Source organism: Pleurodeles waltl, chromosome 10, assembly GCF_031143425.1.
Source record: "Pleurodeles waltl isolate 20211129_DDA chromosome 10, aPleWal1.hap1.20221129, whole genome shotgun sequence".
NCBI classification, from domain to species: Eukaryota; Metazoa; Chordata; class Amphibia; order Caudata; family Salamandridae; genus Pleurodeles; species Pleurodeles waltl.
In genome coordinates this window covers 532,938,748-532,963,061 of record NC_090449.1, presented here as the reverse complement: position 1 = coordinate 532,963,061, position 24,314 = coordinate 532,938,748, and positions in this window count along the sequence as shown.

Genomic DNA, 24,314 nt, shown 5'->3' with positions numbered 1-24,314 from the left:
GTTGCTTCTTCCCTTGTACCTCTCCAGATAATCAGGATGTCATCGATATATCTTTTCCATAACCTGATATGGTTGATGTAAGGGTTCTCTTCAGAAAGAACCATTGCTTTCTCGAAGTGGTCCACGTAGAGGCATTCCAGGCTGGGTGCAAAAGTGCTCCCCATTGAGGTGCCCTGGATCTGTAAGAAGAAGTTGTTGTCGAACTCAAAGAAATTTCTGGTGAGAGCTAAATGGGCTAAATCCAGGATGAATTCTGGAGGGGTGATGTAGTTCCAGGTACCCTTATTTAATAGATCGTTGACCACTTCGAGAGTTGCTTCTTGTGGAATATTAGTGTATAGCGACTCCACATCCAATGTCATGAGATGCTCGCTATCTTTGTCAAATTCTAAGGTGTTTAAAAGGGAGAGCACGTCGGTTGTGTCTTTTAAGTAGGTGGGAATTTGCTTCACGAATGGTTGAAGAAACCAGTCGCAGAATTGCGACAGAGGTTCCAGCAAAGAACCAATCCCGGAAACAATTGGTCTCCTTGGGGGTTTATGTTTGTCCTTGTGGATTTTGGGCAGAATATAGAAATACGGAGTTTTTGGATCAGGTTGAGTGAGGAAGGAGGCCTCATGTTTGGTGATCCACCCGTTGCTCATGCCCTTGTCTACAAGGAAGGTGATCTCTTCTCTGACCTCTTCTGTAGGGTCCCTTGATAGTCTCTTGTAATGATGGTCGTTGTTTAGTAGACGTAGGCATTCAGAATTGTACATCACTGTGGGCATTAATACTATCGCCCCGCCCTTGTCGGCTGGTTTGATAGTGATGGAAGAGTCGTTACTGAGGTCATTGAGGGCTGAGAGTTCTTCAGTACTGATGTTGTGGAAAGACTCCCTCTGAGTCTTCTGTAGATCGTCAATCCTCCTGCTCACCGATTTCTCGAATGCCAAGACTTCGGGTGGCATGAGGTGGGAGGTGGGAGTGAATTTGGATTTGGGACGTAGCCCAGTGTTTTTGTCACGTTCCGGGTTGGGTTCGGGGTTCTGGAGAAAGAAGGTTCTAAGCCTGATTTTCCGAAAGAACTCTGCTAGTTCTATCCTTAGTTTGAAGACGTCAAGTTTTGGGGTGGGGACGAAACCCAGACCTTTCTCTAAGGCTTGGAGTTCGTTAGTATTTAGCACTCGTGAGCTTAAGTTAACGACTGTAGTGGACCCATTAGTTACGTTCTGCTGGTGCTGGGGGATTCGTCGTCTGTTGGTCCCTCGTTTAGGTTCCAACTGACTCCCTTTTTCCTGCCCCTTCCCCGTCCGGGGCCTCTCCCAAAAAAAGGAACACTGGGATAAGACCACATTGTTTGTGACTGGGGATATAGTGGGGCTTGGAATTGGTTGGGGGGCCCATAAGGGGAGGGCCATCCCCAGGGAGGTATGTTGAGCAACGGGGGTGGTGGGCCTGTGAATGGCGTAGGCCAATTGTTCCGAGTATTCCCCCTTCTACCCCGCCTTGGCCGTGTTGGTTGTGTCCGATTAGAGTCGGAGTCTGAACTGGAGTAACCCCCCGAGGAGGTATCGGAGGGCAACGAGGATTGGGCTACAAAATCTTCCCTGGAGTAGGGATGTACTCTCTCTAGGGAGAACCTGTCCAGATCTTTCTGGAATTTGGCAATTTTACGGTGAGTCAAGTAGTCTTTGAACTCACCGATTGTCTTATTGGTTTCTTCTAGTTTATTCTTAAATGCTGCGGCTGTAAGTCCAGTTTTTAGGTTACCTTCTGCCACTTTGATTTGAATCATTAGGGTATCTGATAGTCTGGTGGCTGTCTTAATGATTAGGATTAACCAATCACGTGTGCACTTCCAGGCTATTAGTGACCAGTCTTTTCTAAATTCTTTATCTTCTAGGAAGATACGCGGTTCAGTAGTGATAATCAGCCCATTTGGTGCTGCGTTATTCCTCAGATATTCAGTGAGGACAGCCCCATGTAGTATGGTTTTAACTTGTGTCCTTTTTAGTTCGATCAAAGTATCCCAGTCCCCTAATTGGGCCATTGTCTTAGAAAATGAAGAATCTCCTAAAAGTGAAGGTGCTGCGAGGATGGCCTGGAGCTCATCCTCGCTGAAGGCTAGTCCTTCAGCCATACCCAGAGGAGTATGGCAGAGGTTACTAGTTGACCTGTGCGTCTGTCACAAGGTTTATAGAACAAGACTCTCACAGCTGGCTGCTGCGCTAAATACAAATACACAGAAAGAGAGCAAGGGAAGCAAGGCTATCCCACACCGCTTCCCAAAAGAAACTATATAATCACAAAAGGTGTGGGGTAGTGGGAACAGGGGGTAAGACTGGGTTAGTCTTTTAACCAGTGTCTGGTTATTTTAGGTTGCTTGATATGGGGTGCTGTGTTGACCTATAGGAATGACGGGGGATTTTCCTTTACGGACTAGGTGGTCTCACACACATAGTAGTGTCATGCTTCATCATATGACCACCTAGCCCCACCTAAGTAAGATGATACTACTCAGGCGGACTCGACCTCTGGTTAAAAGAACCAGAGGGAGTGCTGAAATTAAATTGACTGGATAATTACAGTGATCCAGAGGGGGTGAATAATAAAATTACCTAACATGTCACCGGTGGCTCTTGTTAGTTTTAATAGTGGTGCATGTTGGTAAGACTAAAACTAAGGGGAAAAGGCTCGTTAGAGGATAATGTCTCTTGGAGTCTAAAAGGGGTTGTACATGACCAACATGTTTCTGCCCTCACTAAGTGCTGGTAGGTCAGGGGCATTCGTCAGGGTCGGAGCACGTGTGATAAGTACGGTGCTCAAAGTAAACGTGTGTGTCCTACCTGAACAGGTAGTTCACGGTGGGGTAGGCCTATAGTAAATAATAAATAGATCACAATTAATTCAGAGTGATAGAAGGGTGGCAAACCACAGCACACGACACAGCAATCAGTGAAAAATTGAAAAGAATGCACTCACACATGCATGCAATTGTGACTTACCCCGGAGCTGGGGGCGTATTGCCTCTGGTCTGGCTAGAACCGGGGGGGGGGTTTCCCTTGTAGTCACACTCTGAGGAGATTAGGTGTTTAGCAAGGGGGGACAGGAGAAAGAGGGGAGCTGAGGACGCTAAGTGCAGAAAGGAGGAAACTGCGCAGGGTGCGTGCAGACAGGGGGAGGCCGGAAGGGTAAGTTAGTGAAGCAAGGAAATGGCAGGAGAAGGGAAGGTAAAGAAAAAGATCTAGGTAGCGTGAGAGAGAGACAGAAACAGTGAAAAGAAAGAGAAAAAGAAGATAGAGGAAAAGGAAACAAGAAAAAAGAAGGAAGCACAGGAAGTACAGATAGAGAAGGCTACCAGGGGAATGGCTGGTAGCAAATAAAGGAAAGGAAGATTTCACGGGCCAAAATTAGCCCACACTTACCACGCCAAAGGGAATACCATGGGGGTTACCTACGTGCCGGAGCCAGGCCGCTCTGGTACTGACTGACCGTTAGGCCAGGTCTTTATGAGGAGGTCCAGCCAATTAATGCGGAGCTGCAGAGGTCGGGGGCGGTGCCCGGTAATTACGCTCAGGTGTACTGGATGTCGAAGCAACAAAGCACAACTCCCATTGTGTCGTAAAAGCCGCGCCCCCTCGGGGGCTGTGCGGGGCGCGGAGCCTCAGGGGCCCTGATAGGTCCACGCGGAACGCACCGCCCCGCGGGGGCACCCGGGTACGGGGCCCCGCCGGGAGCGTCGCGTCCGGTGACGGTGAACAGAGGCAAGTCGCCCCGCCCGCGGCGCGGCTAACGCGCACGGGCGAGCGTCCTGCAGTGACGCGCCGCGCGGAAAGCGGCGCGCCTCGTAGTGACGCGTCGCGCAGCGCGGCGCGTCAATGGTTCCGTGGGACTCTGGGGGAGTGAGTCCCACGGGGAAAGACCCGGTAGTCCAAAGAGGGCAATCAGGAATAGGTAATGCAAGCGGGGAAAGAAAAAGGGCGAGGGGGGGGAGAGAGGGGGAACACTAAAGAGAGGGGGCACAGTAATAAAAGGAAGGTGACAAGAACGAAGGAGAAGAGAAGATGGGGGGGGAAAGGGGGAGGAAAACGGATGGGGGGGAAGAAAGAAAAACAGGTGGAGGGAGGTGGAAAAGAAAGCATGGGGAGAGAGAGGGAAGGAAAAGACCGGGGGAGATGTGATGATAAAGAGAGGGGAAGAGAAGGGGAAAGAAAATATCTAAGGGTAGGGGGGTTTGAAAGCAGGAAAGGGGAGAAGAGGTTATAGATGGGGAGGGAAGGAAGGATAAGACGAGGGGGGGAAAGAAGAGGACGAAAATTATGAAAAGGAAAGAGGGAAAACAACCCCAGAGGCGGGGAGTAGAGGGAATCCAGCAGATGTTGAGAAGATTGAAAAGGAAGAAAAGGAGGGGTGGAAGAAAAGGGAAAAAAAGAAGAAGAAAGGGAGGTGGGGGAAGTGGTAGAAGGAACGACAATGACAGGTATACTATGGGTCGGGGAGCTACTCTGGTAGGTAAGGTAGGGTTCTGATACACAAGTATGGAAGGTAATAAGTCCCACAATGGGGAATAGGAGGGCTCGTCAGTCAAGTTATCTAATACTACTTAAGATCCTAGGTGGGCGGTCATAGAATGAAGGTATCATTTTGGTATTTAAAGTCATCAGCCTAGAGCTGACCATTGAATATTGTCATTTAGTCCTAAGGTGTCCATACGCAGCCTCCAAATCCATCTCTGTTCATACATTAGGAGCTTGTGTTTGGCATTGGTTGCTATAGATTTAAGTTGATCCAGTACCACCCATTGCATATCATCAGGATGGTGATTGCTGGAGATGTAGTGCTCTGTGAGTCTTGTAGCATCTCTTTTGCACCGGATGGTGCTTCTATGCTCGCAGATGCGTGTGCCCACTCTTCGTGTCGTCATCCCAATGTATTTCTTATCACAAGGGCATGTGATCATGTACACCATATTTTTACTGTTGCAGTTCGTTAGTTGCCTAAGCTCCCAGGGTGTTGGTAGTCCCAAGTCAAGTGTGAGGGTTTTCTTAGTAAAGGCGCAAACACTGCAATTGCCGCAAGGGTAATGTCCTTTAGGAGGGGGAAGGTCCCAGAGGGTCTTCTGTCTGCTTGTGGTGGGATTTATCCGAGGGCGGGTATGCACAATCATATCCCGGATGCTTTTTGCTTTTCTGTAGGCATTCATGGGGATCTCAAAAGGGAGACCACCAGAGGTGAGGATTTTCCAGTCTTCATTTATTATTTTTTTGATCATGTTGGACGCTGGGTTGAATGTGGTCACACAGATCAAGGGATTTCCTTTACTGCTTCGACTGCTTGGGTGCAGTACAGTCTCTCTGGGGCTCACACGGGCCCGTTTATCTGCTCTCCTCAATAGGTGATCTGGGTATCCTCTTGCTCGAAGTTTGCCACTCAGTAGCTGAGCATGTTTTTTATAGTCCGTTAGTTCCGTACAGTTCCGTCTGAGGCGGAGGTATTGCCCTACAGGGAGGTTTTCCCTGAGGGACCGAGGATGAAAGCTCTGAAATTGGAGGAGAGTGTTCCTATCAGTGGGCTTGTAATACACTTTTGTTATCAGAGAGCCATTTCTCTCAGTTATTAGTAGGTCGAGAAAGGACACTGCTGGGTTGCCTATTGTTGCTGTAAATTTTAGAAAGGGATTAAGGGTGTTTAGCCCGACAACAACTTCTTCTTACAGATCCAGGGCACCTCAATGGGGAGCACTTTTGCACCCAGCCTGGCATGCCTCTACGTGGACCACTTCGAGAAAGCAATGGTTCTTTCTGAAGAGAACCCTTACATCAACCATATCAGGTTATGGAAAAGATATATCGATGACATCCTGATTATCTGGAGAGGTACAAGGGAAGAAGCAACCATCTTCATCACGTGGCTATACACCCTTAATCCCTTTCTAAAATTTACAGCAACAATAGGCAACCCAGCAGTCTCCTTTCTCGACCTACTAATAACTGAGAGAAATGGCTCTCTGATAACAGAAGTGTATTACAAGCCCACTGATAGGAACACTCTCCTCCAATTTCAGAGCTTTCATCCTCGGTCCCTCAGGGAAAACCTCCCTGTAGGGCAATACCTCCGCCTCAGACGGAACTGTACGGAACTAACGGACTATAAAAAACATGCTCAGCTACTGAGTGGCAAACTTCGAGCAAGAGGATACCCAGATCACCTATTGAGGAGAGCAGATAAACGGGCCCGTGTGAGCCCCAGAGAGACTCTACTGCACCCAAGCAGTCGAAGCAGTAAAGGAAATCCCATGATCTGTGTGACCACATTCAACCCAGCGTCCAACATGATCAAAAAAATAATAAATGAAGACTGGAAAATCCTCACCTCTGGTGGTCTCCCTTTTGAGATCCCCATGAATGCCTACAGAAAAGCAAAAAGCATCCGGGATATGATTGTGCATACCCGCCCTCGGATAAATCCCACCACAAGCAGACAGAAGACCCTCTAGGACCTTCCCCCTCCTAAAGGACATTACCCTTGCGGCAATTGCAGTGTTTGCGCCTTTACTAAGAAAACCCTCACACTTGACTTGGGACTACCAACACCCTGGGAGCTTAGGCAACTAACGAACTGCAACAGTAAAAATGTGGTGTACATGATCACATGCCCTTGTGATAAGAAATACATTGGGATGACAACACGAAGAGTGGGCACACGCATCTGCGAGCATAGAAGCACCATCCGGTGCAAAAGAGATGCTACAAGACTCACAGAGCACTACATCTCCAGCAATCACCATCCTGATGATATGCAGTGGGTGGTACTGGATCAACTTAAATCTATAGCAACCAATGCCAAACACAAGCTCCTAATGTATGAACAGAGATGGATTTGGAGGCTGCGTACGGACACCTTAGGACTAAATGACAATATTCAATGGTCAGCTCTAGGCTGATGACTTTAAATACCAAAATGATACCTTCATTCTATGACCGCCCACCTAGGATCTTAAGTAGTATTAGATAACTTGACTGACGAGCCCTCCTATTCCCCATTGTGGGACTTATTACCTTCCATACTTGTGTATCAGAACCCTACCTTACCTACCAGAGTAGCTCCCCCGACCCATAGTATACCTGTCATTGTCGTTCCTTCTACCTCTTCCCCCACCTCCCTTTCTTCTTCTTTTTTTCCCTTTTCTTCCACCCCTCCTTTCCTTCCTTTTCAATCTTCTCAACATCTGCTGGATTCCCTCTACTCCCCGCCTCTGGGGTTGTTTTCCCTCTTTCCTTTTCATAATTTTCGTCCTCTTCTTTCCCCCCCTCGTCTTATCCTTCCTTCCCTCCCCATCTATAACCTCTTCTCCCCTTTCCTGCTTTCAAACCCCCCTACCCTTAGATATTTTCTTTCCCCTTCTCTTCCCCTCTCTTTATCATCACATCTCCCCCGGTCTTTTCCTTCCCTCTCTCTCCCCATGCTTTCTTTTCCACCTCCCTCCACCTGTTTTTCTTTCTTCCCCCCCATCCGTTTTCCTCCCCCTTTCCCCCCCCATCTTCTCTTCTCCTTCGTTCTTGTCACCTTCCTTTTATTACTGTGCCCCCTCTCTTTAGTGTTCCCCCTCTCTCCCCCCCCTCGCCCTTTTTCTTTCCCCGCTTGCATTACCTATTCCTGATTGCCCTCTTTGGACTACCGGGTCTTTCCCCGTGGGACTCACTCCCCCAGAGTCCCACGGAACCATTGACGCGCCGCGCTGCGCGACGCGTCACTACGAGGCGCGCCGCTTTCCGCGCGGCGCGTCACTGCAGGACGCTCGCCCGTGCGCGTTAGCCGCGCCGCGGGCGGGGCGACTTGCCTCTGTTCACCGTCACCGGACGCGACGCTCCCGGCGGGGCCACGTACCCGGGTGCCCCCGCGGGGCGGTGCGTTCCGCGTGGACCTATCAGGGCCCCTGAGGCTCCGTGCCCCGCACAGCCCCCGAGGGGGCGCGGCTTTTACGACACAATGGGAGTTGTGCTTTGTTGCTTCGACATCCAGTACACCTGAGCGTAATTACCGGGCACCGCCCCCGACCTCTGCAGCTCCGCATTAATTGGCTGGACCTCCTCATAAAGACCTGGCCTAACGGTCAGTCAGTACCAGAGCGGCCTGGCTCCGGCACGTAGGTAACCCCCATGGTATTCCCTTTGGCGTGGTAAGTGTGGGCTAATTTTGGCCCGTGAAATCTTCCTTTCCTTTATTTGCTACCGGCCATTCCCCTGGTAGCCTTCTCTATCTGTACTTCCTGTGCTTCCTTCTTTTTTCATGTTTCCTTTTCCTCTATCTTCTTTTTCTCTTTCTTTTCACTGTTTCCGTCTCTCTCTCACGCTACCTAGATCTTTTTCTTTACCTTCCCTTCTCCTGCCATTTCCTTGCTTCACTAACTTACCCTTCCGGCCTCCCCCTGTCTGCAGCGCACCCTGCGCAGTTTCCTCCTTTCTGCACTTAGCGTCCTCAGCTCCCCTCTTTCTGCTGTCCCCCCTTGCTAAACACCTAATCTCCTCAGAGTGTGACTACAAGGGAAACCCCCCCCCCCCGGTTCTAGCCAGACCAGAGGCAATACGCCCCCAGCTCCGGGGTAAGTCACAATTGCATGCATGTGTGAGTGCATTCTTTTCAATTTTTCACTGATTGCTGTGTCGTGTGCTGTGGTTTGCCACCCTTCTATCACTCTGAATTAATTGTGATCTATTTATTATTTACTATAGGCCTACCCCACCGTGAACTACCTGTTCAGGTAGGACACACACGTTTACTTTGAGCACCGTACTTATCACACGTGCTCCGACCCTGACGAATGCCCCTGACCTACCAGCACTTAGTTAGGGCAGAAACATGTTGGTCATGTACAACCCCTTTTAGACTCCAAGAGACATTATCCTCTAACGAGCCTTTTCCCCTTAGTTTTAGTCTTACCAACATGCACCACTATTAAAACTAACAAGAGCCACCGGTGACATGTTAGGTAATTTTATTATTCACCCCCTCTGGATCACTGTAATTATCCAGTCAATTTAATTTCAGCACTCCCTCTGGTTCTTTTAACCAGAGGTCGAGTCCGCCTGAGTAGTATCATCTTACTTAGGTGGGGCTAGGTGGTCATATGATGAAGCATGACACTACTATGTGTGTGAGACCACCTAGTCCGTAAAGGAAAATCCCCCGTCATTCCTATAGGTCAACACAGCACCCCATATCAAGCAACCTAAAATAACCAGACACTGGTTAAAAGACTAACCCAGTCTTACCCCCTGTTCCCACTACCCCACACCTTTTGTGATTATAGAGTGATCCTAGCACACTGCTGCGGACAGGGCTTCTTTGTATGAGGATGCCACCATCTCCTTCCTCACCTTCCACTGTGATTTTGACCAGTTGTATCTATTTTTTCATGGCTCTCCTCACCTTCACCACCGCAACCGCGCTGAGCAGTTTTTTAAGGTTCTCCTCCTATCAAATTGCGTGATGTTTTTTCATATGGGTCATCTGGCCACCAGTACCATAATGTGAACCAGGCTTACCATGCCGAAAACTTGTGTGGCAAATGGAGCATATCGCAATGTTCTCCTCCTGTTTGCTAATAGTAAAAAAAGTCCCAAATTGGGGAGGAACACTTTCCTATTGGGACACTGACAATGCCTGAAGAAGACTTGGATGTAGGTGGATGTGTCGATTGCCTCTCTGCTGTGCATACTTCTACTGAGGTGTGGGTTAGTGCAGGTCTCTGCTGGGGCCTTACAAATATGGGAGCTGGCGGTGCTTCCTGTGCTGCATCACTCAGAACAGGTTGGATAGTAATGTAGAACTCCTCTGTGCCAGCTTCTGCAATGACTGGCGCCTCATCATCATTCTCCCATCATCATCCCTTACCATGATTTTAAGGCTATCTGGAACTTTTCAGTTCCCTTGCCTCTCCTGGCCTCTCCCGGATTCTGCCGGGATCCACTCCATGGCCCTATCATCATCATCAGAAGTGGTACTTTGAGAAAATGGTGGAGGTACCCTTCCTTTTTCTTGCTAGCGATCTGGGAGCCATTGATTCCAAAAGAAGAGATTTTTGCTCAGCAGGAAGCTTGACTTCCTGTTTTACTCCAACTTCGGGGAGATCTAGCTGCGGTTGCTGTCCACTTTGCTCTGTTTCCTAAAATGATTTGGTACTTCTTTGCGAAAGGGACAAATCCAATTCAACATCACTGTTTGTCGGCATCACCATAATTGCATTGGCTGACTCAATGACAGACATGGTATTGGGTTGGTGTGGTGCTGCTGATGCAGTAGTGCTGCTTCCAGGTTTCTCCACGGAGGCCAGTGGCAGGCACATGTCTCCCGAAAAAGGTTGCGCTTGACAAGCCACTGGTGGAAAGCTGTTTTTTGTCATTGACCACTTTCTTGGGAACAACTTTTTTTGGGGCCATCTCAAGCTCTAGGTTGGCAGTGGCACTAAGATGCACAAGTGGAAGTGTTTGGTGCCTGCGGACTGAAGTAACGGTCAGGCCTTCTCTTTGGCACTACTGCGGGTGATGTGGTGCCTCTTCTCTTGTGCTCCTAAAAACAACCAAGCAAGAACAACATGTAGTGAGTGAAATGTGGCATTGTTTCAGGTTGAAAATAGTACAGAGAAATGCAAGCTGATGTTCAGATCTATGGTGCCTAGCGCCACTCCAACACCACATTAGCGTCATTTTTTTGGTTGCATTGCGCCACTTTGTAACCTTTTGTGCCACATTATGCCAGTACAAGGCATAATGTATACAAGGTATGGGGGGGCGTTCAGGTGCTGAGGGGTTGTAAAAATGGCACAAAGGAACCTATAAGATTCCTTTATGCCATTTTTATCAGCTTTTTTTAATGCCTGCTAAGTGCAGGCGCTAAAAAGAGGCTCCCATTGTGTTCAATGGGCCTCTTGGTGCTTTACAGGATTAGGGTAAAAACATTTGACATTGGTCCTGCAAAGTGCCAAACTAGCGGCAAAAATTATAACTCTAGTCCCCCTGACTACCGCCATGGTGCACCCTATTTTAAATACAGCGCACACATGGCAGTGTGGGGGGGGGGGGGGCGCTGAGGGGCAACACCACTTTTCATAAATTTGGGCCTTAGTGCAGTTGGTCACTCATGAAATATATACATATATAATCAAACTTTATAAAGGCAAACCTCACCACCACACCATAAAACATTACATTTCAAATCAGACAACGCAACAGGCAGATCTAGCTCTTTGCTTTACCTGCATCTGTTTTAAAGCAGACACCTGGATTAGTCAGAGAGAGGTGCATGATTAAATGGAATAATACTTTAAATAACCTAGGGTGGCAAGGTGGTCCAGGAGAAATGGAATAATCATTAACAAAATAAATTATGCTCTTGATTTGTGTGCTGTGCTCCTCAGCCAGCCTGTCCTGGAGGAAATGGAATTGCAATAAAAAAACAGAATGCTGTAGTGTAACTGTGTGTCTTTGGTGGATGGATGGAACAATGGAATGGATTGGAAGGATGTGGATGGATGTAGCAGGGCGAAATGCAGAATTAAATAAAAATTAAATAACATTTTTTGAATACAATCTGAAAAAATAAAATTGAAAAAATTAAATAAAGAAGAAATAAAAAAATAAAAAACAAATTACAAAAATAAATAAATAAAAAAGAAAACTAAAATATAACAACTAAAAGAAAACATGTAAAAAATGAGATAAAAATGGCATCACACATAAAAATGTAAAAGTGAAAATAGAAAAACTTAAAAACTTAAAAAGCAAATGATGTTTGAATATAAGCCTGTATCACACTGGCAGCATGCACAAAATGGTTGCCACACAGCCACATAGTTAAACAACAAGTTACAACAACAAGGCGCAGGCATAGAGAACAAAGAACACATGTGGCAAGAGACACTGATTGGATGGACAAAATAGCTGCCAGCCAGCCATATGATCAAATAACAACAACAACAAATAAAAAGGAGGCATGGCAAACAAAGAGCACATGCAAGCCTATGGCAAGGGACACTCACTGGATGGACAAAATGGCAGCAAGCCACATGGTCAAACAACAACAAGGAGCAAGGAGGCATGGCAAACAAAGAACACATGCAAGCCTATGGCAAATGGAGGGACACAGGCTGCATGCACAAAAAGGCTTCCAGCTACATAATCAAACAACAAGGAGCAGGGAGGAGGCATAGAGAACAAGGAACACATGCAAGCCTATGGCAAGAGACACTTGCTGGATGGACAAAATGGCTGCCAGCCAGCCACATGGTCAAACAACAAAAGCATGGATCAAGGAGGCATGGCAAACAAAGGAAACATGCAAGCCTAGGGCAAGGGGCACTGGCTGGATGGACACAATGGCAGCTAGCCAGCCACATGGTCAAAGAACAACAGCAAGGAGACATAGCAATCCCAGAACACACTCAAACCTAAGGCAAAGGGTGGGACACTGGCTGTATGCACAAAATGGCTGTCAGACACATGATCAAACAACAACAACATGGAGCAAGGACCCATGGCAAACAAAGAACACATGCACACATATGGCAAATTGACACTGGCTGCATGCACAAAATGGCTGCCAATCACATGGTCAAACATCAATCACAATGAGCAAGGAGGCATGGCAAATAAAGAACACATGCAAGCCTATGGAAATTGGAGAAACACTTGGCTGCCAGCTACATGATCAAATAACAACAACAAGTAACAAGGAGGAATGTCAAACAAAGAGCACATTCAAGCCTATGGCCAAGGCACACTGGCTGATTGCACAACATGGCTACTAGCCACATGGTCAAACAACAAGAAGCAAGTGGAACAAAGAACACATGCAATCCTCTGCCAAAGGGACGCTGGCTGCATGCACAAAATGGCTGCCAGCCATATGGTCAAACAACATCCGCCTATGCCATCAAATATTGTCACACCACAATATATACACTTTTTGGAAAAAAATGAAATGCTTACAATAGCCAATAATTAAAATGTAAACAAATTTGATCACTGCCCTAAATGAAGTTTAAAAACATATACTACCGAAACATTTATTTCATGCACGGATAGCTACTATCACTGGGCTGACTGGCTAAATGGCCCTTTGGAAATATAGGCCAAATACTAAAATAATATTGCAAATGTTACACATATGTAACAAAGGTACTGAGCTGTGCAAAACTTTGCTTTTACAAAAGGTGAAAAATCATTGAAATGCAAAATAAAAAATAACTCGACCCATACTTAAACTCCAACCCACCCAACACTATAAAACTTTTAAAATCAAATATCAAATTAAATTATAGGGAAATACTGCTGCATGTCCAGGCAAACAGGCACAACATCCTTATACAATTGTTTTTGAACTTCCTTGACTTATTGTCATGCTTCCGAGAGCACGCCAAAACCTATTCTTGCCAGTGCAATCAAACTCTGCTTTGTGTTAGAGTGTGGAATTCAGGAACACCGCGCTACTCCACATTGCACGAAATGCCCGAATTCCACAAACTCCACCAGAGAAGCGGAGTATCACACCCAGGCCTAATTAGAACCTGCAGTAAATGCCCGACAAAAGAGACTTCTGGAGTGTCAGTTTCAGCTGTCAGTCGGCCAATCCATCAGGCCACTCAAAGAATTGCACATTTGATTTTTTAATTGTGGCAATTAAAATCTGTTGTTTTTTCTAGCGCACAAAACACCAAGAGGGAAAATGGCTGTATGTAGCATGCTACTATTAAAAAAACAAACACTTTTTGGTTCCACAGTTTGGACAGAAAAAAAGACAGATGTCTGCATCTGAGGGTGGGAGCCGGCAACTCTTATTCCTCCCAATAACCAAGGCACATTTTGCCTTAATAATCCTCTATCCATGAAATCGAAAGGAGCCATGATCGTCTCATAAATCTCCTTTTTTCTAGAAAGATTTTGTAAACCTCTTCATAATCGTATTTTCCTCTGGAGATAATTTGAAACTATGATGGATGGTATGCAGGAAATATGTTCTCCCCCAAATAACTGAAGCCACAATTTAGCACTTAATGGGTTATTTATTTTACAAAGCATGTGTTCCAACCTATAGTTTTCAAAGGTTGTTTTTAGGCAGGGTCTAATTTTTCCAATACATGAACAAGTGAAAGCACACAAAGCTACAAGACAAACAGGTCTCCTTTCCAATGGATGGGGCTCTTGGACCACAGGGTTTATGTGCAGAGTTCGCCTCCAGGGAGTGGATCCTCATGGCCAGCTGGAAGAGGACTCACCCGGCAGCGACCCCCCAGCACCTCCAAAGCAGGAGATCTCTGGGAATGCTTCCACCCAGAAGTTTGTGCAATTTTTCTCTCACTTTTTCTGCCTGGATGGAGTTTTCTGTGAGGCAGGAAGGGAAGTGAGGGAAAGTTGAGTGACAGGCTTAGGGTGTGTATGTGTATGGTGGCTGAGGAAGAGGGTAGGTCTGCTCCAAAAAGTCCCCTTAGACAACCACAGAGTTTGTGTGACTTCAGCAGGAGCTTTCAAGTGTTCATAAACATGGAAAAGGCACACCCCCAGCGCCCCTCTCCTTGACAATCTCTGACGTAAAGGAGAAAGGGTGCATTTACTTTCAACGTATCCTCCTGTAACTGACAAGAATGGAGAATTCAAGGCTGATGTGTTTTGATTTATAAAATATTTTAGTGCCAGAATTGCCTTGCTACATACCCCAGCTTTCAGGCCCCCACCCCCACTCATGTATCAGCTTCAGCACAAGAATATATATATGTGTAGACAATGTGGTGAGTAAGCAAGCTGTTGAACATAGAGCTAAGAAATAACAGGTTTAATCCTGCCTCCACAAACTGTGTGATCTTTGACAACTCTAGTCATCTTTCTCTCTTAGTCCTTCCACTCCTTTGCCTATCCAGGCTAAGAAGAGCTTAGAAACAAGTTTTGGACACTGAGATGGTCATTCTGACTTTGGTGGTCTTTATCGAAGACTGCTGTGTAAGCAGGTGCCGAAAGACCACCAGTAATGGCTGAAGAACACCCTATTACAAGTCACCAACACAACACTGCCAAAGAATTGCCAAAAATATGACACTATCAGCCTGAACGATAGCATGAAGAAGGTGTCTGTACCGCCAGCACCACCACACCGAGAACATCCTGCCCACCAAATTACGAATCACAAATCAGCACCGCCGTCTTAGCACGCCACCATTCCATTGGTGGTCCACACCTCCGCAGGGAAAAAAGCACCTCCACCTGAACACTGCACCACATTGGACAATACAAATACCCTACACCTGATACACATTCACACTCCACACACACCTGACAACAGCACTACAAAACACCCCCTACACATACCCAGAACCCCTTGCACTAGAAAGTTTGACAGAGCGAGGCAAAAGCACACTGAAATAAGGCACTGCACCTAGATATCACAGGCACCATCACATTGAACAAGCATTACACAACACACAAAATCAAGAGAAACATAACACGCACATCACCACTGAACACAAACACCACAAACCACAACTCACACCAACAAACAGCACACCCAGCATCCCTGCACAACACAAACCCCACCTCCCACAACACAACCACCATTGCACCACAAAAAAAACAATGATTCACAAACGAGGAGCTGAGGGTCATGGTCGACAAAATCGTCAGAGTGGAGCCTCAACTGTTTGGAGCACGGGTCCAGCAGACATCCAAAGCCCAGAAAAACGACTTATGGCAGAGGATCGTTGACAGGGTGAACACTGTGGGAAACCATCCATGCACAAGGGAGGACATTTAGAAGAGGTGTAATGACCCGCGAGGGAAGGTACAGGCCATGACTTCCAGACACCAAATCGCTGACATGAGGACTGGTGGTGGGCCCACACCACCTCCCCCAGAATTATCATCGTGGGAGGAGAAGGTCTTGACCATCCTACACCCAGAGGGGCTGACAGGAATACCTAGTGGTCTGGACAATGGACACTGGTAAGATAACTACACTCCCTGGCAACCATATCCCTGTGCACAGCATGTACCCCCACCCCCTCACCCCCTCACACCACCCCAATGTTCACAAACCCACTTTGGACCCAATACCCGCCCTTGCATGCCACAACTCCCTCCTGACACCAATCCCTCACAGGCCAACCTAGTGCATAGATACCCCACACAACAGCAAGTACTACAACTACCACAATGCAACACTCCCTACCATTGCATGACTGCTACATCCACTTCACATCTCTGTATTTGCACGTTAAACCATGTTGCTCCCCTTCACCAACAAGTAATTGGAATGCACATCAGTACATGGCAATGACAGTGAGTGGCGGCTCGTCCTTTAGGGCGGAGGGGCCACACACCCCCACCTTTTGCCCCTCATGAAGAGTGTCTGTCAGGCTGAACAAAGGCCAGCCTGACAGACACTCTCCATGTTCAGGTCAGGCAGCCAGGAGTGAATCATGTGTGATTTGCGCAGACTCCTGGCTGCCTGAGCTGAACTTTGCTGGTGCTGAGGAGGTCACAGCTCCTATGGGTGTGACCTCCTTGGCTCAGCAAAGGTGCCTCAAGGCCCTCCCCTGGGTGATGAGGAAAGCGTCACCCATTGAAACTCGCCCTGGGTGCTTCAGGTTTAAGCCCTGAAGCGCCCCGGGCGAGTGTCAATCAGTGACACCTCATCTCAGAGTGGGGTGGGGTTAGGAGTCTCACTGACCCCATCCCACTCTGTGACGAGGCTGGGATTGCTGCCTTCCCTCATTGGCTGACCTAAGGTCAGCCAATGAGGGAAGGCAGCAGTCCCAGCCCTCCTGTGACCTGGAGGCTGAAGGTAAGTGTGTGTATGTGTGTGATGTTTTAAATTGAATGTTTGGTGCGTGTGTGCATGTTTGAGTGTTATGAGTGTTGTTAATGGATGTGCGTGCTTGCATGTGTGAAAGAATGAGTGTGTGTGATCTTTTAAAATGAATTTTTGGTGCATGCGTGCATGCGTGCATGTTTGAATGTTATGAGTATTAATGGATGTGTGTGCGTGCGTGTGTGAAAGAATGGGTGTGTGTGAAGTTTTAAAATGAATGTTTGGTGTGTGTGTGCATGTTTGAATGGTATGAGTGTTGTTAATGGATGTGCGTGCATGTCGGTGTGTGAAAGAATGAGTGTGTGTGTGTCTGAGTGTGCTTCCCGCCCACCCCCTTCCTCTTAAAGCTGCCGGCCGCCACTGATGACAGTAGCAAGACAAATACAAACTATTCTCCAAAATAGGACCATTGCAACATTCCACTGATGGAAACACAATCCAGTCAATGATGGCATACAACCATGTGTATCACTTGTAAAATACCATCATGTGACACAATACCTCACATTCCACCGGTCTCCCAAATACTGCCACACAGCAGAGGATGTCAGTGACAGAAAGCCCAGGCCTGGAAGCAGGTCCAATAGTGGATGTCTGGATAGAGATGAAGAACACTGCCCATCAGGCAGTCCACCACCACCAGCCTCACACTGCCCACCACTGAAACCAACTCCCCTGTGGCATCCATTGCACAGCAGAGCCCACCTTCCCAAACCTGTGTAGCAAGGTCACATCAAACATCAGTGTCCCCCATAGGACAGGGGAATGAGTCAAAATTGCAATCCTAAGACAATGATGGCCCCGGTGTCATTGTAAGGGGGCACACTGCACCAGGGGCACAGGGTGCAAGGGCCAGTGGGAGGGCAATCGTGAACCAAAGGACAAGGCAGCAAGAGGAAACTAGTGGACAGGAGGCCAGGTCCAGAGTCCTGGGTGCCTACCAGCAATCCCAGGACAAGATAGGTCTGATACTCACCACCTTGGAGGAGACCCAAAGGCTGCAGGGGGAATACCACGGGGAGGCCATGCAGCAGTGGCAAGTATTTCTATGTTCTAATTTCTATGTTAGGGGAGTAAAAGGAACTCATCAACATCCTGCAGACATCTTCCACCGAACAACATCCTCCATCCAGTAGTCACGCACCACCACTGCCATCTACATCAGCACCTGTTACTAGAATGGAGGCCCAGCAGGAGGACCCACAGTCCCTCAGCACCCCTCCCCCTGGAGCTGAGGGACCCCCCCATAAAAGAGTTCATGCATCCAGACATTCTGCAGGACCTGAGGCAAAGACCAATCCCCCCACTAGGAAGTGATCCCTCTCCTGAACTGTCACCTGTGTGTGCCATTGTTACACCTTGTTGGCTGTCCAAAACCAAGTTCCCAAGGCTATTGGATACAGGACCTGTGAAACAAACAGCTGGGCCACCCACTCTGATCATCATCTAAACCAAGTCCCCACTCTTCTGGACTGTGATGTACAACACTTATGTGTCTTTATTGTTTAAAGTGGCAATTCTGGTTACAAGTAACAATCATATACACATGTCGGCACTACAATAATGTCAAAGTGACAGATGTAGTAGCAATCTCTAGCTGGTGTGCAAGAAAATCCATATTGTAGTAACATCCAGTGTCAACGATGCCAACAGGAAAATCAGTAAGCAGCTTGCAAACAGACATGTGACCTGAAGAGGGAAAATGACATGGAATTAAGCACAATGTTGTAAGACATGCACTTCATAGTCATACATCAACAGCAGTTGAACACAAACACAGGATGACCTCCCTAGCAGCTTTTATACCACATATGTAAGGGCATGCATTGTCACTCACAAACATGCGTCGGAAATTAAAGATATCACATAGGTAACATCATCTACTGTTCACCTCCCTGAGTAGTCAGGAAGAGGTAGTTGCCATACACCAGCTGACAATGCAGCATGATAGGCCTACACAGCAGGACAAGACTGATAAGTACCCCTTACATTTTCCCAAACAGGCAGACTGAGGATCCAAAACCTTTGGTACAACCATAAAGATGTTCTGTTACGGCAGTAACATTTCACACATCAATAGCAGCAATGCATTTCCACCCCCCCCCCCTCATGGTAAGTCTGTTACCTTTCTGGGTCGGAAACCAAGAGGGAAGGCAGTAGTCCCCACACACACCTTGATGCATGCAAAATCTGGGTACTGACTGGCATAACCAATACATATGCCAAGTGCAGATGACATACAAATCACACATACCTATTCATCATTGAAAGTAGTGACAAATCAGGTCAGTCATGTGTCATGTGTCTCATCCTCGTATGCCTCCTCCTCAGTATCAGAGTCACTGGCCCCAAACACTGCTCCGGCATCAATGTCCCCCTGCTCCAAAAGTGGGATGTGCCTTCTGAAGGCCATATTATGGAGCATGCAGCATGCAACAAAGATCTTGCAGACTTTTCCTGGTCGGTATTGTAGGGCACCACCGGATACATGGAAACAATGAAATCTAGCTTTCAAGAGGCCGAAAGTCCTCTCAATCACTCGCCGCCACCGGCCATGTACCTCATTGTACCTGCTCTCTCCTCCTGTAGTTGGATGTCTAACAGATGTCAGGAGCCAGGGCAGGTTGGGGTATCTGGAGTCAAATGTGTGGAAAAGAAGATATGACAATAGGTAACAATGCTAGGCAGAGTGAATACTGTGTAGGGAGGGGTATCAAACATCTGACTTGGAGAGCAGTACACATACCTACTAGCCAGGCCTTTTCTCTCTGTAGCTGTAACATCAATGCAGGGACACTGTTGTTCCTCAGGATGTAGAAATCATGTACCGATCTAGGGAATTTTGCATTTACATGTGTTATGTATTCATCTGCAAGACACACTACTTGTATATTGAGCAAATATAAACTCTTCCGGTTCCTGTAGACCTGTTCATTGGCCCTCGGAGGTACCAAGGTGATGTGAGTCTCATCAATAGCCCCTATTACATGTGGGACATGTGATATATTGTAGAAGGCTGCTTTAACAGTGGGCAATTCAGCACATTGTCGGAACCCAATGTACCTGTACTCATACTTGAGTAGGACATCCAGCACATCCTGCAACACCTTACTGAACTTGGGCTGTGACATCCCTGCAGCCAGTCCCACAGTCACTTGAAACAAGCCACTTGCCAGAAAATGCAGGTCTGCCAACACCTGGACTTTTGGAGGGATGGCATGGGGATTTCGCAAAGCTGGCAGGAGTTCTGACTCCAACTTTGAGACCAGTTCCATTATGGACACACAGTTCAGTCGAAAGGTCCCATGGTTTCAAGATCTACTAGGGGCCTGTAACATGGTGCATTCCTTACCACTCCATTTTGGAGATATCTAGGCAGGGAGACAAACAACAGTCTGGGCACTTCTCACAATGGTGTGTACCAAGTATGAGATATGACAATCACAATGTATTTGTCATGTAAGTTGGCTGTCATGTTGTGAAAAAACACATTATTCCACACTCCATTTCTAGCCAGAGAGTGCCACATAATCCCTGTGACAAGGGATGTGAACAGGACATGTAAACATACACCTTCTACATGTTCCATCATACAAATTATCAATACAGACATATGTTGTGACAAGTGTGGTGATGTCCCCTGACACTCTCTACATATGTGATTATCCACAAAATATAACTAATATGAATCAATTTGTGATGATATGCAATTAATGAAGCAGTGTGAACCCAGGACAGTCATGTAACATACTAAAATGGCATCCGCCTGTCCTGCATGCATTGGACAGATGGAAGTGACTTCATTCTGCCAGTGGCAGTCGTCATGGCGGAAGGCGATCGGGACAGCTGTGCAACTCCTCATTGGATAACATTTACATCTATGGGACCATTGACGATCACCGCCGTCGTTGACGGTCATGACCACTGTGGTCATGACCGCCATTATGTATGGGCAAGCTCACTTGACTCCTGGCATTTGGGTGCGGCTGTGTCCTGAATCTTGGAGCAACAATGGCACGCACTGCAGGGGATGGGGCCCCAGTCTTCACAGCTGAGGAGTTGGATAAACTGGTGGAAGGAGTCCTACCCCTGTATGGGCAGTTGTATGGAGCTCCAGGGCAACAGGTCAGTCCAATGTCCTTTGTCCCACATTTTGGGTGGTGTTTGACAGTGAATGTGTGTGTACATTGACATGTGATGACTGATTTGGGGTTTTGCATGCACATGATGTGTGTGGTATATTGGCAGTGTGCATTGTCCATGTATGTTGTGTGTCACCAAAGGTTGCAACTATATTGGTATCATTTACATCATCTCCTCTATTTTCAGAATATTTCCTATGCAGGTCAGCGTTCACCAGAAAAAAAGGATTGTGGAGAGCCATCGCCAAGGAAGTGCAGACCCTGGGGGGCCATAGCCAGCTGAGCACACACTGCAGGAAGCGGTGAGAGGACCTAAGATGCTAGGCCCAGAAGACCGCAGAGGCCGAGCTGGGGACGGCCTCCCAACGTGGAAGGGGTGTTCATCGGACCCTGACCCCTCAAATAGGCAACATACTGGTGGTGGCCTACCCAGAGTTGGATGGGAGCTTGAGGGCAGCACAGCAGTCACAAGGGGGCAAGTGTAGATTGTTATGTGACTTCTGCATGGTTATGTACTGTGACCTTCACTGTACTTGGGATTTATGTGGTCAGATGAAATTTGGGGAGTGTACAGTCCTGGTTGTCAAACCAATCCTGTTTGAGTGTGACATGTTAGCTATGAAGAGCCATGTAGGAAAAGAAATGGTGGTACTGTAACATACATTCTACTGTACATACGGCATTTTACTGACTTCATACTCCATCTCTGCATATACAGTAGTAGTCAAAGGTGATCTTATTGGTACTGTATTTGGATAATGAAAGGTATGGTTCATTAACATTGCAATTGATTCAATCGCAACATCAATGGACCTCTGTACCAAATGTACTCAACACATTTCTGTCATCTAGTTTGTGTACAGTTTCTCTGAGGTCAGATTTGTTTCATCCTGTCATGGCTAACATGTGGTTAGCTCAGCGAAGCCGAGGGGACCAGTAGGACGGAGGGCGAGGGGAGCACCATGGAGGAGACTGGAGCTACCACCACCTCTGACTCAGATTCCTCCTCCAATGGTGGCTCCCTTGCAGTGGTGGACCCATCTAGGACCACGTCAGCACCATCCTAGTCCACCATCCCTTTACCAGTACCCAGTACCGCCCTCCCTGTAGCTCTCCACCCAGTTGCCCGTGCCCACTCACCCAGGAGGGTGGGCATCTCCTTCGTCGCAGGCACCTCTGCCCCTGCCCCAGTTAGCCCTGCTGCCCACAATGAGGAGGCTATTGACCTCCTGAGGTCCATCTCTCTGGGGCAGACAACCATCGTGAATGCCATCCAGGGACTGGCATCCCAGATGCAGCAGTCCAATGCCTACCTGGAAGGCATTCACAGTGCCTTGTCTAGCTTACAGAGATTGTTTCAGGCTCTGGCTTCCTCATTGACGGCCGCCAGTGTCCTTTCATCTTCTGCCCCCCCTTTAGCTACTGGTTCCCAATGCACAACACCTCTCCCTACACCCATCCAGGGTACAATCACAGACAAGCATACACCAACTACAACACACAAGGTGTGCAAAGACAAACATAAGCACAACAAACAAACCCACAGGCATGCACACACACAACACACATCTGCATTCACAACAACAGACACTTCCCACACTGCCTCCCTTACAGTCACATCACCACTTACGCATGCCAGCACTGCATCATCACACATGGTGCTGCTAGCATTCCCGTCATACCCTCAATCACCACAACAGCAGACTCACAGACACCCACCCCACACACCACATCTGCACTCACCACGACCACCTTCTCTGCCACCTGCAGCACACCCATCTAAGTTGCACACACCACCCCAACATTAACTCACATCTTCTATTCCCTCTTCCTGTATTTCCCCCCACACCTCCCAAGATGTGCAGACACACCCTCTCATCCACTCAATATACACCCACCATAGACATGCACACATTGCACACACCAGCATCCAGGTACAGCACACCAACACATCACACAAGCACTCCCTCTACCTCCACTCCAATTCCCATTCCTCATTCATGTGATTGCCCCTTTGTATCTAAAAATCTTTCTTGCCGCACTTGACCTCTTCCCTCCCGGGCCCTTCACCTCCCATTCCTTGGGTGCCCCTTCTGGTGTTTCCCCTGCTCCTCCACCCATCCTAAAATCTGCCCCTCCCAGAGCCAAAGTCCCCCCTCCCAAGCCCAAATAGAGACATTCCCCTTCCAAATCCAAGCCAACCCCACCACCATCACCCCTAAACCCTTGAGATGCCTACATTACCAATTTATGCCTCTTTGACATGGAGGCCTATTTGCTGTCAGGAGTCAAGTTTATTTTAATTTCATGGTTTAAAATACATCTGCCCATATTGCTGTGGTTGGCAAGTTGAGATTCTTGTCCTGGTTTCCTTCTACACGGCGGTGTGACTTCTGTGTGCAATGGTGTGTGTGGTCTTTGTATGGGTTGTGTCGGTGTTGTTGCATGCGCTGGGTAGATGGGTTGTGCCATGTGCATGTTGTTATGTGTCTGACTTCTTGCTTGTCAGATTGTATGGGGTGTTGTGTGCTTCCATGTGTATGGTGCTGCATCTGTGGATATCCTTGTATGTTGGTTGTACGTGATGTGTCACCTGTGTCATTGTTTTGATGCGTATTCACTGCTATTGATTGTGTGTCATTGCTACATGCAGTTTATGGTGTGTGTGGATGTGTGGTGTTTCACAACGTGCCTGTCTATGCCTGCATTGAAATGTTTGTGGTCTAGTTGTCGTTGTGTGATTATGGGGTGTGTGTATGCGTGTGTATGACTGTGTTGGTGGTGTTTGCTTGCATTGTGCTGTATGTATAGCACATATCTGCTTGGCTTTGTGTGTGTATTGGGTACTTGGCTTTTACATTTATTGTGTGTGGATGTGTGTGCTACTATGGTACGTTTGTATGCATGTGTGTGTGACCTCCGCTGTTCGTGCCAGGAATGTGTGCTCTGTGTCTGTGTGTATCACTGCCATTTCCTCCACTCTGTGCTTGACGTACTTACGGTTTTCGTCTTTGTCATTGTCGCTGACCCTGAAGGTATTTGGTGAGATACAATGCTCGGAAGACTTGCAGTCAGTTTACCACGGCGGCTGCGTCTGTGTACCTGGAGGGGAGTGTTGCCATTTGTACTTTCTGCTTCCGCCAAGATGTTCATCGTGGCCAGCCTGCCCCAGACATCCTGGTGGTCTGGTGACTCGTAATATAGTGGGTGGGACATTAGTTCCCGCCAGCCTGAAGTTGCCTACCGCCACCAGATGCTGCTTACCGGTCCTGGTAAGTTGTCTGTGTTGCATTGGGTTCACCGCCTTACTCGTTATGTGGCGGTCTCAACACCGCC